Genomic DNA, 15952 nt, shown 5'->3' on the forward strand with positions numbered 1-15952 from the left:
CACCACCTTGGGTAACGTCACCCAATTATTTTAAAACACACCACCTGTGACCACAGTGCGCCAGTAGCAAAATGGGAAATAAATGCCTGACTCTGAGATTCTTCTGCTTTACTAATTGCGTTTTCACTTCATAATAAAGAATGTACATCAGGGAGCTGTAATTTTCCCGGTCTAGCCAACAATTTTTTATTCTTGATGAGTGTATTTATTCAGCTACGATTCTGTCCTGAGCTTTTGTAATTTTATTTATTGCTATGCTTATTTGTAAAAATGAGAAAATCAATAGAGTATTGGGGCAAGGGAGGGGAAGGAAGAGGGAAAAAAAAATCACTCAGAGTCACTACAATAAATTTGCTTCAGGATAAAAAAACTCCAGGGACAAAAAGTAGATAAATGCCTGATGATAAAGACTGAAGGCAAAATCTGAATCACTCATTGATTCATCATGTCTTTTCTTCAGCATTTATAGAGCCAAACAAATAAGATAAAGGGAAGAGATAATCCCAGTAGCCTAATGAGAGTTTTACAGTCACCATAAAGACCTATCTTCAGAGGGCTGAATACAGAGATGCGCTCTATAGATTTGTATTTAGTAATGAGCTAGAGGGTGTTGTGGACTCATCTGGGCATTAGATTAGCTCAGCTGTCTTTTGAAGCTTCATCACTTGTAGCATGAGCAAACTTCACCCCTTCATTTGTTTTGGGGTTTATGATTTTTAAAGCTTATTTGTTTTAGAAATGAGGTGATGTGACCATGTGATAGAATTCCCCTTCTATCCCACTTCTATTAGCTGGTTGTATTGATTATTGTAATGAAACAGAATAGAAAATCAGCTAATTCTCTGAGACACAGTTACAAGTTTAATGGAAATATATGGTGAAAAAGACCATGATGATTCTCCCAGTTAAAACAGGATCTGGATTCTGGGTTTCAGTGACCCGTTTTCCAGAAAGAAGAGGCATGTGAATGCCCCATTCCTCGAAGAGGCTGTTTTAGTTAAAGACTGTCTCTGTCTAAGATGACGAATCCACAGGAAGCCAGCTGACTTCAGCTCAGCAAGACGAGCAGTTACAGCACTCTTTGGGAAGGGTTGCACGTGTGTGTTATTTTTGTTTGTTGTGTTAAGAAAAGAGCTTATGTTTATTTCTTTTTTTGAGACTAAATTGTCTTTTTTTAGGGAGTAAGAGTTTTCACAAAGGTGAAAAATCAATATCTATTCATGCACATGGCTTTTAATTCCATTTCACTGAGCTGACATGTGTGGTCAACAACGTAGTAGAGAATCCTTGCAGCCTGCAGAGACAGCCAGAGTAAAGAGGAAAGGATGGGCTCCAAGATGTGTAACCACTGTGGAAACTGGCGAGGTTCTGCTGGTGTTTGTTGTTTGTAATGAACCACTGCCAAGTTATAGTTCCTTCTTGTGAACAAAACAAGAAATGAAATTTTTCCCAGGCTGGTGCAGAAGTGGGACTTTCCAAGATGAAAAAGGTTGAGGATACTTGACTAAAGTTCAGACTGTAGACCTTTTAAACCTTCCCTTAGCTCTTCTATTGCTGTTCCGCTGATTTCACCCCCTTGCAGGGCAGATTTTATCCCAAGCCCTCAGAGAGTATCTTTCAGCTGCTTGAAATGTTTTAATGGGCACTGCTGAGCAACACCAGTAAGCAGAATGTCATCAGGTGCTGCAGTACTGGCCTTCCTGTGAACTGCTGTCTCCCCTGAGGCCCTGGCCCAAGGGGTTGTGAGAGGAAGGCGTATCAGTTTCTCTAGAAAGGCTACTGTTTTGCATAGAATAGTTAATAATTGAGCAAACCTCTTGGTCTCCCACGGATTTATTTTTTTCTTTATTCTTAACATATTCTTTTTCCCATTATCTGTGCTTGGCTTTTGTATAATAAACTGTTACTAGTTTAGGGACTGGATCTAAAAAGGCTGCTTATTTTCTTTGCCTAAGCACCCTGATTCTGAGCTGAACCAAAGCTCGTACTTTCCACTAGATTTAAATTGGATTTTTATTCAACAGCCAAATAATTTAGAGGGTTTCTCTAATCTCCGCAACTCTGGCTCATTAAGTGCAAAAAGAATTGTCACTTCCACTCACCCTCATTGAAAAAAACAGCTTTTAGTAACTTTGCATATAGCTTGAAGGCTGCTTTTGTTCCCCAAAATTAGTTTACGTTTCGCCTATATTAGTTATTCCCCTAGATACTGTGTCCCAGGCAGCTAGGTATTCAAGCGTCCTTGCAAATACAGAAGAATAACACCAAAGACTTGCTACAAAGACCTCATTGTAAGACTAAAAGGATTTCCTGTGAATAAGAGCTACACATGGACTTAACACTGCTGGGAGCAAGAACATACAAGGAGAAACTAACTACATAGTGGAGCCAAGACATTACTGGTTTTTAATGATTTCTTTGTAGATAGAGAGAAGAGGTCTTTTCCCAAGGAGCTCATGATAATACAGTGTAGCCAAGAACACAAAGGAGAATGTTGTATAGAAGGAAAAAAAAAAAAAAAAAAAAAAAAAAAAAAGGAGCCTGGAAGGAAGAGAGGAAGCTCTGAGCCTTCTCCATCCTTCTGTTCTTTTCTACTCATTTAGATGAGGCGTGAATGTAACCGATAGGCAACGCACACCGCCTCTTCTGCAGGCTGGGACTCCAATGGGATATAATGGTTCCCATGGGATATAATGATTGATTCCTCAGACCTACATTATGGTGCCAGTTCAGAGGGGAAGCAGAGCACCCCTTGAAGGGACACCATTCTCAAGGCATCGCCATAGGACCGCTGGCTGCACCATGGGGCCCTGTGAGGAACCTCTAGTGACTGTTGCCACGACCACATGGAAGGGGGCATGTAATCTACACAAACCTCATCTTTAGATATAAAGAACTGGTCGTGATAGAGGAAAGCAGTAGAAACTCGAGATGCTGATTTTGTTGAGCAGAACTTACAAATGTATTAAAAAACAAATAACAAAATGAAGTGATTTATCTAAAGCATCTTTTCCTCAAAAGTGTTCTCCTGCCTTGGATAGGCTTTAAAAAACCCCACATTTGTATCAGGAGTGAACTTCATTGTTACCATACATCAGTGCAAGATAGGAGTAACTTCAGCCTGAAAAGATGTAAGGGATGAGATTTGGGGGTCAGTCTTTCTCATATTGATCATTAATATGTTTATGCAGTTTGATTAATGTTCAGTTCAATGCATCTCAGATGGCAGAGGAAGGGGAGGGTGGAGATGCTCTTTCTGTAGTGTTTTAAGCACAAAATAAGAACTAGGATTGTATGTTCTGTGCAATCTGCTCTGAGTTTATTTGCCCAGTTGCATGACTCGGGTTGGCCAAGGGATGGTTTCATTAACCAGAGAGAGTCTAGGACTAGTCTTTTGGTCTTGGAGTGTGACAGGATCTGAATCTCATTTTGCTGAGTACAGACACAGAGCAGTGGACTTTTTTGTGCAACCCTCACCTTTCCCCTTTGCAACAAAATATAATGTGGTTTTGCTGCAGGCCAAAGAGCTCGCCTTGTGTCCTGTCTGGGGGATGATTAGGAGGAGAACTGCTCTACTCTCATTTTGATCCATGTGCAGCTCAGAAGCTCCACAAAAGAGGACTGTGTCTACTAAACCGGATTTTGATCACCTATCCTTTGCTGCTCCACGTGGTCCTCACTTCAGTTTTGTCTCTAGCACGTTTGGTTGGAGCTAACCCAGGGGGAGGCATTAGAGCATCCCTGCAGTGTACAAAAGCCAGCTTTGTGTCTGTACAAGGTATTTATTCTGGTCTGTATTTCCCCAGCTGGTGGAGAAATGACCGTGGTATTTAGAAAGGAAGAGAAGCTCTGAGGGCAGAGCTCAGAGCTCTGTCAGCTTAAGGGCAGGACTGTCAGGCCATTTCATACCTCTTGGTTCTTTCCTGTTTTACCTAATGACACTGTGCTCGTGTTTGCCCTTCCCTAAAGCTTTAGTGATGCATCTTGTAGCTGTTGGACCAATGTGATTACATGCTGAACCACGCTGATGTAATCTTGCTCTTTCTCTTTCCTTGACCTTTCCACCTCTTTCCTCCGTGCATCCAGCCTCTCATTTTTATAAGGAAAACCAAAAGCTGCTCATACTCTAATCACAGTGACCTTGGAGTCCCGGTTGGTGAGAAGCTACCTCATTTTGCATTCTAAGCCGTAATTAGTGTCAGTCAATGTCAATGGCATGAGAAACAGCTACAAGCAAGAAAGGTCAGGGACTGGCTGTTCCTGTGGCCAAGCGCACAGTGGGCTGGGTGGGTGTCCACTGGCAGAAACGTGTGCCTGTGAGGAATCTAGCAGGATACTCGACCTCTCCATGCAGTTGCCAAGTGCAATTTCAGACCAGAGTTTTTTGGTTGGGTTTTTTTTTTTTTTTTCACATTACAGTATTAGTTTTGATAACCATGCAGAGACAGATGGCATTTTGTCGGCTTTCCAAAGCAGAGGAATAATTTGCCGAGCTGTAGCTAGTGTAATGAGAAGCCAAGTAAGTTGAAGATGAGGTAAAACCAAAGCATCTGTCGGTCCTCGTGTGCCAGCTTCTAGATGCCGCATACAAACTAATATTTCTACACACACACAGAAAAAAAAAAAGTAGTGACTGTTACAGATTTGGGTAAAAAAGATGGCATTTGATAACAATGCCTCAACAGATGTCGTTGGGTCCACGCTTGATTTTTACTACTGCTCTGTGCGTTTTTGGAAGAGATGCTTGCTCTGCACAGCTTGTATGGAGTATGTTCATTATAAAATTTTATTTTTCAGGAAACAATGAGATGGAAATTTTGTAGCTAATCTGATATTGTCCTTCTTTATCATGCTTCCTTAGTGGTTAGGGAGGAAGAGTTTATTCTTGTTTGATTCCTTTTCAATCTCTTTTATGTGAGAGAAGTGTCTATACCTATAACTATATACTGTATATAATATAAAAACCTTTAAAGAGAGCTCTCTATTAAAATACAATGAAAAATTTGAGGTTACTTGCATTATCCAATATTACATTTTTCAGCATGTGTCATGGAAAATGTGTAATTATATCTTCCCTATTCAAAGAAATCCTTCTCTTCACCTTAATCCTATTCTTTCTCATCTTCTTTGATGAGAGAGAACAATGTTTCAAAAGTTCCCCTTTAAGAACAGAGCTTGTAAAAAGAAACCCATGGAATACTATAGCCTACTTGACTCATTCTCCTTGGTAATAGATGTGGCAACTTAATAAAAGCAGCTTCTATCTAGGTCAAAATTATTTGAGGCATGCATACTACACCTAAAATATATATATTTTTACTAAATGCCTGCTATGATGTGGTATCCTCTGCACAGCCTGCGTTGAGGGTGGGAGTGAGTGAAGGGGAGCAAGCTCTCCTCAAAGGTGTGAACCTGGCAAGGGCTAAACATTTATGTCCACGCCTTTGTCAGAAGTGGAAAACAGCAGGTCCATGGGTCAGTGCAAGGAAGGCTGAGGAGAGAGAAACAGCCTTGGGAGAGAGAAGGGAAGGGAAGGCAGCTCCTCCAGGAGCCAGAGCACCCTGCTGCAGGCCTGAACGTGGCTGGGTGTGAACTTCAAAGGGATCCAAAGCTGCTCAGCTGCTTGTTTTTGTTGTGCTTCTGCTGGGTTTTGTTTCTCGGTTGGGAACAGTGGTGAAAACGTTGCTTTGCTGGGTGCAGGGGTGGGGAGGAGGGAACGCAGGTGTAGCTTTGTGTTCAGCTGGATGTCTTGTTCCCAGGGAGCTGCGCTGGCACGCTCCTGCCAAAGCCCACTGGTAGGACTGAACCACAGCCAAGAGCTAGGAGTCCAGTTTAGAGGAAAAATGGCAACAGGTAAACTGGACGGGGGTTGAATCTGAGGGGCAAAGCTATAACATCTTGGTTATAGAAAGATAGAGCAGTGGCTGATGGATTCTTTTTGCTCCCTGGAGTGCTGAAGCAAGGAAGAGTGCGACTCTGAGATTATAAAGTGCTTTTGCCATGGGTTAGCAGATGCTCTCAGCCAAGGGAGTACTCTTAGACCTTGCCAATTCCTCAAAACACTTTCCTCTGCCAACCAGCATTACCTCTGCCTTAGCCACGCTGATCTGAAGTCTCACATCCAGTTTTCATCCAGTACCAGATTTTTGCCAAGCATTGTAAGAGCAGACATTTCTCCCGCAGCAGATTAAATTCAGTGACTTTCTCTCCATTTCATGGCATTCAAAGGGTGTTTACAACACAGAGTTAGAGGCTGAAATTGCCATAATTTGAACAATTATCATAGAGTTTAAATTGATTATCCTAACGGAGATCTGCTATTTTCAATAACGTTGCTGTCTCTCCGGCATTATAGTGCTTATTGCAGACTGCTGATGCCTTATAACTCTTATACATTCTGTTTTCATTGTATTTGTTTCCTTACGAGTGTGAAACATCCAAAGGTTTGGGGTATTAAAGCCAAAACCTTTTAAGGACTGTGTTCAGTAACAAATATTAGTATGTGAAAGTGTTCAAGAACGGACTAAATACACTTGTGCTACATGAAGAGTGACAAACAGCATCTAATATTTTACTTCTGCACCTGTACAGGAAAATCAGGCTCATTCAATATTCTTTATTGTGCTTGAATGTTCATTTATTCAATACCATCTGCAAGAGCTTTGCTTCCTCCCAGATACTCCACATAAAACCCTTCATTTGATAAAATTAATGCTGATAATATCTTTGGATCCTATCCTTGGAGACAGTTTGGGTTTCTTTGTATGAAATAGTTTTAAATGTCTGTAAAAGGCTAGAAATCCCCAACAGCTCAGAATATTTGTGTCTTTGCAATGTGAAAACCGAAGTTAAATGGGAAGATGAGCAGGGGTTTTCATGGAGGTCTGGAGGAAGGAATGGTGCAGTGAGTTGAGACTCAGCCAGCTTGGGTTCTGCTCCTGGTCTGTCCAAGGACTTCTCACAGAATGTTCAACCTTTTCTCCTCTTTGATCCCCCTACGTTGTGTGAGTCTGTGTAAGTTTAATTTGGGAGGGGTTTATCTTTGCCTTCATGGCACCGTGAGAGGCTTAAAAAACCACTGAAGGTTCTGAAAGACTTGGATCCAACAGGAAAGACCATGACAGCACAATAGCAAAGTTCACTGTAGCCACTCTCTTTCAGGAATTATCGACGTTCAAGTTAGTTTTAAACATAAATAAGTAAAGACATAAGTGCAAAGGCAGCCAAATTAACTTATGCTGAAAATAAGTGGTAGTAATTGGACTCTTGAATACAAAAATGGTAATAAATCAAAATACAGATTTAAAATTTGCAAATTTAATTGGTATAGGAATATTTTTAGTAGATAAGAAGATGAGTACCAAATATCATACTTTAAACTTGGTATCATTAGAGATGATCCAAGGAGCTAATACATTTTTTCTGCATCACTTTCTTGAAGTACTATTTTGCTTTAATGCTGAGCGTAATAGATGACTATGATTGTGGTATATCATTTGTTAGAATAATGTTCTGATGAGCCACTTGTACAGTGTCAGCTTGAAGTAGATTTAATCCTTTATCTTGAACTATCTCTTATTCCTCTGCATGCTCTCTGTGCTGTGTTTTCCACTGACCCTTGTTTGCTAATGATACTTTTTATTAGTGCCAGTTAGAATAAATTGGTCTGCTAGGTTTAGAGCAAAGATGTTAATAATGTTTTCAACCTCAGTGCAATGAGCATCACACAAATCACACTTCAAAGTGCAGTGGCACTTCAATCCCTGCGGTTTTTTGTGATTTGTGCAACTGGCACGATATTTTATAAAAAACACTATTCACAAAACCTTTTGGCACTCAGGATCCGCTATTTCCTCTTTCAGGTGATGAATTTCAGTTTAGAAGAGCATCTCTCATACCATGAACTAGTTAAGAAAAAACAATCAGCAAATAAGGCAGGGATGATGGAGTGAACTCCGGTGGTCTTCTCTTTGCTCCAGCAGGTGCTTGTTCTGTGACCAGAGCAAACACTGACACAAGGAAAGAGACTCAAACCTGGTGCTCTCTACCCACATATTCATGAAGTTGAGCAGTGATATGAGAACGAGGACTGCGTCTTGCATCACTCTGCTAAACGCAGAAAAGTTATTGTGTGCCAGTACAAATTCATATAGAGCAAAAAGATTCTGCTCATATCTGGTATTTTTTGTCCCAGCAGACTAAACTGCTTCTATGGGCACTGTGGGGAGGTGCCGTTGCACCTGACAGCTGATCAGTTGATGGTCTGAAGGACCAGAAGAAAGCCATAGGCCATTTCAAAGCACTGGACCTAGTTGTCAGCTCTTGTAAATTGGCATTGGCCGAGGGGTTTTTTTTTCAGTGATATGCGCTCTATAGGTTGCAGTTCTACTGTTTAGAATTATTCCCACTATCATGTTTTCCAGTTTGGGGCGCAGTTCATGGGTCTCAAATGAAATGTATTTAGCTGGGAAGGTGCTGTGTTCTGATCTCCTCTCTCCCCGTGTATCTCATCCTGGGGGTGGTGCTCAGTGCCCTGTCTCGCTGGCACACCATTCTTTCCATGAATCCCCTCCTAGTTAGGACCATGATCCCCCAAACACAGAGGATACTTTTCAGCTTTTCTGAGTTATTTTAGGCCTAAGAACTGTCTGGATGTGCCCTTTGTGCTCGTTACCCTGGGATGACCCAGAAGCACGTCCTTGTGTCAAGCAGGGCCAAGGGCAATGGCCTGGATTGCACGGGGCAGAGCAGTGCCAGCAGCTCCAGGGATTTGATCTTCCCATCCACTCAGCCCTGGCAAAACCACACCTGGGGTGCTGTGTCCAGGTCTGGCCTCCCCAGTATGAGATATTCTGGACTTACTGGAGAGGGGCCAGCAAAGGACCATGAAGGTGATTCAGGGATTGGAGCATCTGGCATAGGAGGGGGGCAGAAGAGCTGGTGCTGCATCTTGGAGAGGGAGATCAGGAGGAATTTACCAGTCTGTGGGAATACCTGATGGTGGAGTAAAGAAGCCAGAGGCAGGACAAGAGGCAATGGATGCAAACAGATATATAGGATATTCCATTTTAGCATAAGCAAAACCTGTTGTTGTTGTTGTTGTTGTGGGGGCAGTCAGACACACAGAACAGATTGCTCAGAGAGTCTGCAGAGTCTCCACGCTTGGAGATACTCAAAACCCAACCGGACTCAGCCTGCTCTAGCTGCTCCCACTCTGAACAGTGGGTGGGACTGGCTCATCTCCCGAGGTGTCTTCCCACCTCAGCTGTCCTGCGATGAGACCTCAGACCCTGCTACTTTTAGCTTGTTGCAAATGCAGTGCTGGATCTCTGGCATCTATCTGCTCTCTTGCCCATCTGCTAGAGTGGCATTGTGCCCACTCAGAAGGTGCTATGCCAGTTTCAACAAGGCACAGGTGCCAACCAAACATGGATTCAGAAAGATACCCTGCATAAGATCCTCCTGGTAGTAAGTAATGCCAAATTAGGCCCACATGCTTCATTACGAGGGATCACATCTGTTGAGGCTTGTGGGCATTGTACCATCAATTACAGCCTTTATCCTCTCATTCTCTTTCCTGAAAGCTTTAGTGAATGGAAAGCAAAATTTATGAGCCAATCAAGTGCCTTGAGAAAATGTGGGTTTTTCCCTAGCGATCTCCGTCTTAAAATCTCAAAATTCAAGCCGCTAGTGTTTATTTCCCTCTGTTAGACATAATTCAGCATACACTAGATTTTCTTGTGAAGGCAATAGAAGAATAAACACTGCAAAACATATTCTTCCTTGTCACTTAATACCACGAGAGAAGGGTTGTGTGCAATTCATTTGATACTTGTTAGACCCTGAAGAATTATTTGGACTGGTGCATTCATTTAGTAGAAGAAAATGCATCAATTTGGTTGCTGCGCATTCTCAAGTTCACTTTGGCATGTAAAAGATCACAAGCCTCCATCTCTGCTGGCCAGTCTCATCCATGTCGTGTGAGAATTGAAGCTGTTACCTTGCTCAACACATGCCATGAGAACTCATGGCCCAGGAAAAGCTATGAAAAGCTATTAAACCCTCTTGCTCCAAGAATGCTGCGTCTGTGTGGATAAAGGAGGGTGGCAAAGTGCTGACTGTCGATGGGATATCAGTCCTTCACCCCACATGGGCTGGCTTTGGAGTTGGCTGTGGCAGGGAGAATCTCCTCACTGTTCACCCTGAGTCACGCTGACCTCTGCTCAGGGGGTTTCTTTCAGGTTATCCCTACAACACGTGATCTGCTGACAGTGAAATATTTTAGGAAGGACTGAGAAGTTCCGGGGTAAAGAAAGCAATGCAAGGAACTGTCCAGAGAGGAGCAGTGAAGGTAACTGAGTAGGACTGAGAGCCTGGACCGTCCACAGTGCCTCATGATTTCCCTTAGGCTGTAGCTGAGGGGAGCTGGGCACCGCTCTGCACCTGGTATCTGATGAGAATTGGCTCGCATGAAGTGGCAGTGAGCTCAGTTTGGGTCAGGCCAGCCTTAGAGCACAAGCCCCAGCACAGCCCTGTGGTGTGTTGGTGTGTCCCTGGTTGAGCCAGGGAGTTTGCAAGGTGCAGTCAGCCCAGCCTCAGCTCTGGCAGCCCGGGGAGCTCCCAGGGGTTCAGATGCTGAGCTCTGACACGTTGCTCTCTCCGTGCCTCCTGCTGCTCTGGCTGATGGGCAAACCATCTGTAGCACCCTGCAGAACACAAAGCATCACAATTCCAGTGGTGTTTATCCCATTCTTGTATCGTTAGGAGAAATACGTTCTGAAACGCCGGCGAGTCCTGCAGACCGGTTTTATTCTCCTAATGATCCAAATATTGATATCCGAGCAGCCCCTCATTTATGCACCATTAGGTATTCTGCTCCTGGCTTTTTCCCACATCTTCCCACCCAAACCCCCAGAACACGTGCTGCCATATAGCTTGCCTATTCTTTAAGAGTTAAAACAATAAAAACAGCACAGCGGGATCTTGTCCATAAACAATGGAAACATTGCTCTACATTCGGTACTATTTCTGTTTTTATTATGTGATCGCTTCTTTGTTGTTAATCACTTGCCCTACTTAATTCATTCATTATACTGGAAAGCTTTGAGATTAAACCCCCAGGCAGTATAGCTTCATATGAATCCTTTCTTTTTTATCTGTTCCAAGTTAGATTAAGTCTAGGTCCTGTTTAATGAGGTGCCACTTGCTGGCTTTTCATGCAGAAAGAATTCCTCATACTCAGCGGTATGTATATACCATATAAATTATAAAATATTTTACTTTTTTTTTTTTGAATTTCTAACTAATATGTCCTGCAGAAAACACTGTTATTACAAGTTTCCTGGGATATGGGTGGCTGGCTACTTCTGATTTGAATTTTCTTTTTTTTTTTTTTTTTTCTTTCTTTTGGTAATGAACCTTGCTGTTCATTTTTCAGTTATTTCAGGTTTTTATCCAAATTATATCTTTTCACAACAATATTAATTGACAGGGGTTAGGCTTCTTCATGGGACAGGACTTGGAGTTTGTACCCCTGCTTCTTTACTGAGCTGTCTTTGTGGCACCACTCTGCCTTATGGACAACAAATCCATTCCATCTTGGCAGACCCCTTACACTAATAACACTTCCTCCAGGTTCATGGAGCTGCCTGTTCTGATCCAATTTTGTCTGGTAATTCCATGCTGGACAAATATCCCTGGTTTTGGCTTTTTTGACATTCTTTCCAACACCAAAAACCTGTTTGGTTGGGAATGCCTTGCACACGTCAGCCCCTGTGTCTGTGTGCTCTCACACGTTGCAGGTGGCAGATTTCTTTATGTTAACCATGAGCGTTGATATTTAGATATATAAATATATATAAGGAGAGCCTGGCTACACTGCCAAATCCCCCCTTTCTGAAAATTTGGGCCGTACCTGTTTCCACCTGTTTTTATTTGAAGGCAGGGAATGAGGAAACAAAGCCAGAGTTCAGCTATTCTTGTGAAAGCCTGCTGCAGACAAGCGGTAGGTTGTGCTAGTGGTGAAAGAGCAGCTTTGTCCTGCTGAGAGAAAGTGATCACAAACAGTCTCTCTATCATCAAATGGCTTCTAAAATCTCCTTTTTTCCAGACTCTAAGACTGAAAACCTCACAGAAATGAAAGGCAGCAACAATGTCTATCGAGAACAAATTATGGTCTCTGGAGAGTTTTTGTCCTCACTTTTGCCTGCTGAGGTTTAAGGAGTTTTGGTCACCTTGCTCCAAGATAAAGCTGCTCTCGAAATGTTATTCCAGTTATATTAGTTATTTTGAACTAAAATTATTTATGCTGAACTTGTTAAGTTATATTTAGCCAATTTAGGTGCGGGGAGTGGTTTTATGCAGTTTCTGACTGTTTCTTCCCATTTATGAGGAAGACAAGCTGTAATCCTCAGCCTGAGTTTCTGGTGACTCTCGAATATTTCACATGGACTAATGCAATCAGTCATTCAGGCTCTGGGATTTAAGCCTTTCTCCAGTGCTGGTCAACTCTGCTCTGTTGTGAAGCTCTTGGAAGAACCCTTCTCAACACTCCGTGTAAATGAAAATTGTGGTTTGCTTTGTATGCCCCCTCCATCTTGTTATGCTCTCCCATGTAAAGTTTTTGATTATTTCACCTAAAGGACCACTGAGAGTCCAGAGTTAAGGAATTTGTGTGCAGCAAAAATAGGAAGCAGTGAGCTGATAGCATTTTCTTTTAGCTCTGATTCAGACTAGTTCTGCAGATAGGAAATGTTTTTGTTTTTAGAAGTACTGCCACTGATATTCCAAGTTAGAATCAACATAAAGCTTCATATTGAAGATGAATATTCAGGAGAAAGAGGAAAAGGACTTTATTTTGTTATTGTTGTTCTGTAGGTGACCAATTTTGAGAACAGTGATGGTTACTTAGATGGGAGAGAATGGAAGAAATAGAGTTTAACTACACCTAAATATTTGGTGTAAGCACTGGCTTACAGTTTATTCTTTCTTCTGAAGGAAGTCAAAAGAAGTCAATCACTGCAGAAAGGATATTTGACTCAGAGAGAATAGTACATTTAAGCTTTTTTTTGTTGTTGTTAATCATTTGCAGGATCTAGTGTTAAATAACTCCTTAATAGTAATTCTTTTAATATGTGAAAAATATGCAGATGACTCAACACAGATTAAAATGGAATAGTTACATTTCTGAAATACCTATGGATAGTAAAAAATTATGAAGGCAAGTACTGATACATAGATATCATCTCTAATAGGTGTTTGAGAGCCTTCCACCCTGTGAATCAATAAAAAAAAGCACTCTATTGTCATGTATTTAAAAAGTACAAAGGAAAAAACTAATTAACCAGTTGTTTTCCTTGCTTCAGCTCTCTGTCGCTAGGCTGTGTCACTTCTCACCTGTGAGACATGCAGACCTGGAGCAGAAATAACAAAGGGAATTGCAACACTCAGTTCAAGGGACCAGTGGTGTCTCTCCGTGGGCTTGCCCCCCACAGCCAGCTTTAGAGAGGAGATCCGTGGCTTTCCCACTGCATCGAGCGATGTTATCAAATATTTTGAACTGTAATCTGGCAATTACTATTAATGTTGCATTAAAAGATTATTTAATGAAGGAGACCATGCAGAGAACAAGCAATATAATGGCTCCAAGCAGCTTGCCTCCCACATACCTGGAAAAACTCCCTACTGCTACAGAAGGAGGAGGAACGGCTAGTGCCAGTTCTAAACAATAGTTTTCACACCGTATCTGTTAAGACCTGTTGCTTTTGGCAACAAAAGCTGACTCAAAGGCATAAATTCAAATTTTAAAAAGTGGTGTTTGGTGATTAAAGACAAACACAGAATATTCTAGCCTCTGCTGTGCATTGTTTAGCCTCCAAAGGCAGGTGTGGAGGTGTTTGCTGTCTGGGTGTTCCCCTCCACCACATATTGTTTAACCTCTCCGTGCATTTCAGGACTGGGTCATGTTCTGACAAAACTGTGGGCGATCCAGGAGCAGATGCACTCGCTCTGACGTAAAACTTGAGGCTTCAGAACTGAAATGCGTTCCATGTTGTAAATTGACGTGGCTGTTGCTGCGGTGCTCTGCTGGCAGGACCCTCACACAGCAGATTTCCCTGCGCTGTCTCTGATGATGCTGCCTGGCAATTCCTTCAGCCTTCGATCCATGGGGCTGTTTTTCTCTTTGCCACGCTGAAAGCTGAGGGAGGTGTGATGATGCTAATGTGTGGCTAAATCCTGACAAGCCACTGGCTGCACAGGGAATCCTAGATTAGAGATACTTTCAGAAACTGGTGCACTTTAAAGAACGTGTGAAACACAGGCGTTTCACACAGATTTACAGCTATGATGGTCTAAGGACACAGGGTCAGATTCAGAGAAAAACAACATTTTATTTTATTTTTTTAAAATTAATTTTATTATATTTATTTTATTGATTTTATTATATTATATTTATTTTATTCATTTTATTAATTTATTTTATTTATTTTATTTATTATATTATATTTTATTATATTTTATTATTTAATTTTTATTCAATTTTTGTATTTTATAATTTATTTTATATTTTATCTTCTATATTTTATACTTTATATTTTATGCTTTATGTTTTATATTTTATATTTTATTTTTAAATTTTTTTAATTTTTATTTTATTTTTTTATTTTTTAAAATATATTTTATTTATTTTATTTTTTATTTATTTTAATTTTTTTTATTATTTTATTTCTCCAATACAGGAAAACTGGACAAGTTTTCCATATAAAACCTTCTTTGTCTCATGCTTTGTAGATGAACTAAGGAAAATCCTCGATGCTGATCCATCCTCCAATGAACCTGGAGTTAGAGCACACCATCACGTTCCTGGCTTAGCAATCACCTCGCAGAGAGCTGTGCCTGCAGCAGTGTGTTGTGCTCTAACGCCAAGTGCCAGGGGTTTTTTTCTGTAAACTGAAGGACCAGGCAATGTAAACAATGTTGAATTCTGGCTGAATTCTTACTGCCTTGCTTGTCAGCACCTCACTCCATAAATCCTGACCAGATATCTGCAAAACCGTGCCAGAGTGGTGCAGCTGAGAGCCTGCCCAGCTTTGGATGCCCATGGCTTGTGTTTTGCACCAGCTGGATTTTAGGTGATGATTATCTGGAGTTTCTTCATCTCCACCATAGAAGGTGACTTTCTTCTCTTGTATTACAGAATTTAGGCACAGAGTGTCTGAAATGGCAAATTCCAATCTGTTCATAGGAAAAGCCAGGGATTTAACAGGCCTTTTATTCTTCACCTAGAGGTGATGTCCTAAGTTTTACCATTCATGTATTTCACATTCTGTGCTGCCCAGGTGAAGCTCTGAGCTCACACTCAGGGTCACTCAGCTCTCTGCACACAGCAGGGACACAAAACAAATCCTTTTCCTGCTGCACACCAAGGACAACTTTCAGCCCAAAAGCACAAACAAGGGTGGCTGGAGGGAGGAACAAGAAGGATGGGAGCTCACAACCTGGAGCTGGGATTGGACAATTAAACCCCAATGTGTAAATGGACCAAAACTGATCAAAGTGTGAGACCTCGTGACCCTTTGTCCATTTTGTGCCCATTTTGGGTCCACCTTGGGTGCAGCCCTGGCCAGGCTCTTGTCCTGCCCAAGGTGTACCCTAGAGGCCTTTCAATAAACATCTCCTTTATTCTCTGGCTCTGCCCAGTCTCTGTTCCAGCTCAGCCCTCCCAAGGTATCAGATCCATCAGCTGGATCTCTCCTGCTGGAGTGCAAACACCCAGCAGCAGCTGTAACCCAAGACCTGCTCTGGATTTCACCCTCCCAGATCTCAGTGGGTTTCTGGTGAGGACTCATCCCATTCAGGATTAATAGGAAAAGTCAATAAAAAAATAAGCACCTTCACCTCTGTTTTTCACAGCATTTTTCTTGTTAATCTTATATTCTGTTCACTCTGAGTG

This window comes from Hirundo rustica, chromosome 21 (assembly GCF_015227805.2).
Source record: "Hirundo rustica isolate bHirRus1 chromosome 21, bHirRus1.pri.v3, whole genome shotgun sequence".
Classification (NCBI taxonomy): domain Eukaryota; kingdom Metazoa; phylum Chordata; class Aves; order Passeriformes; family Hirundinidae; genus Hirundo; species Hirundo rustica.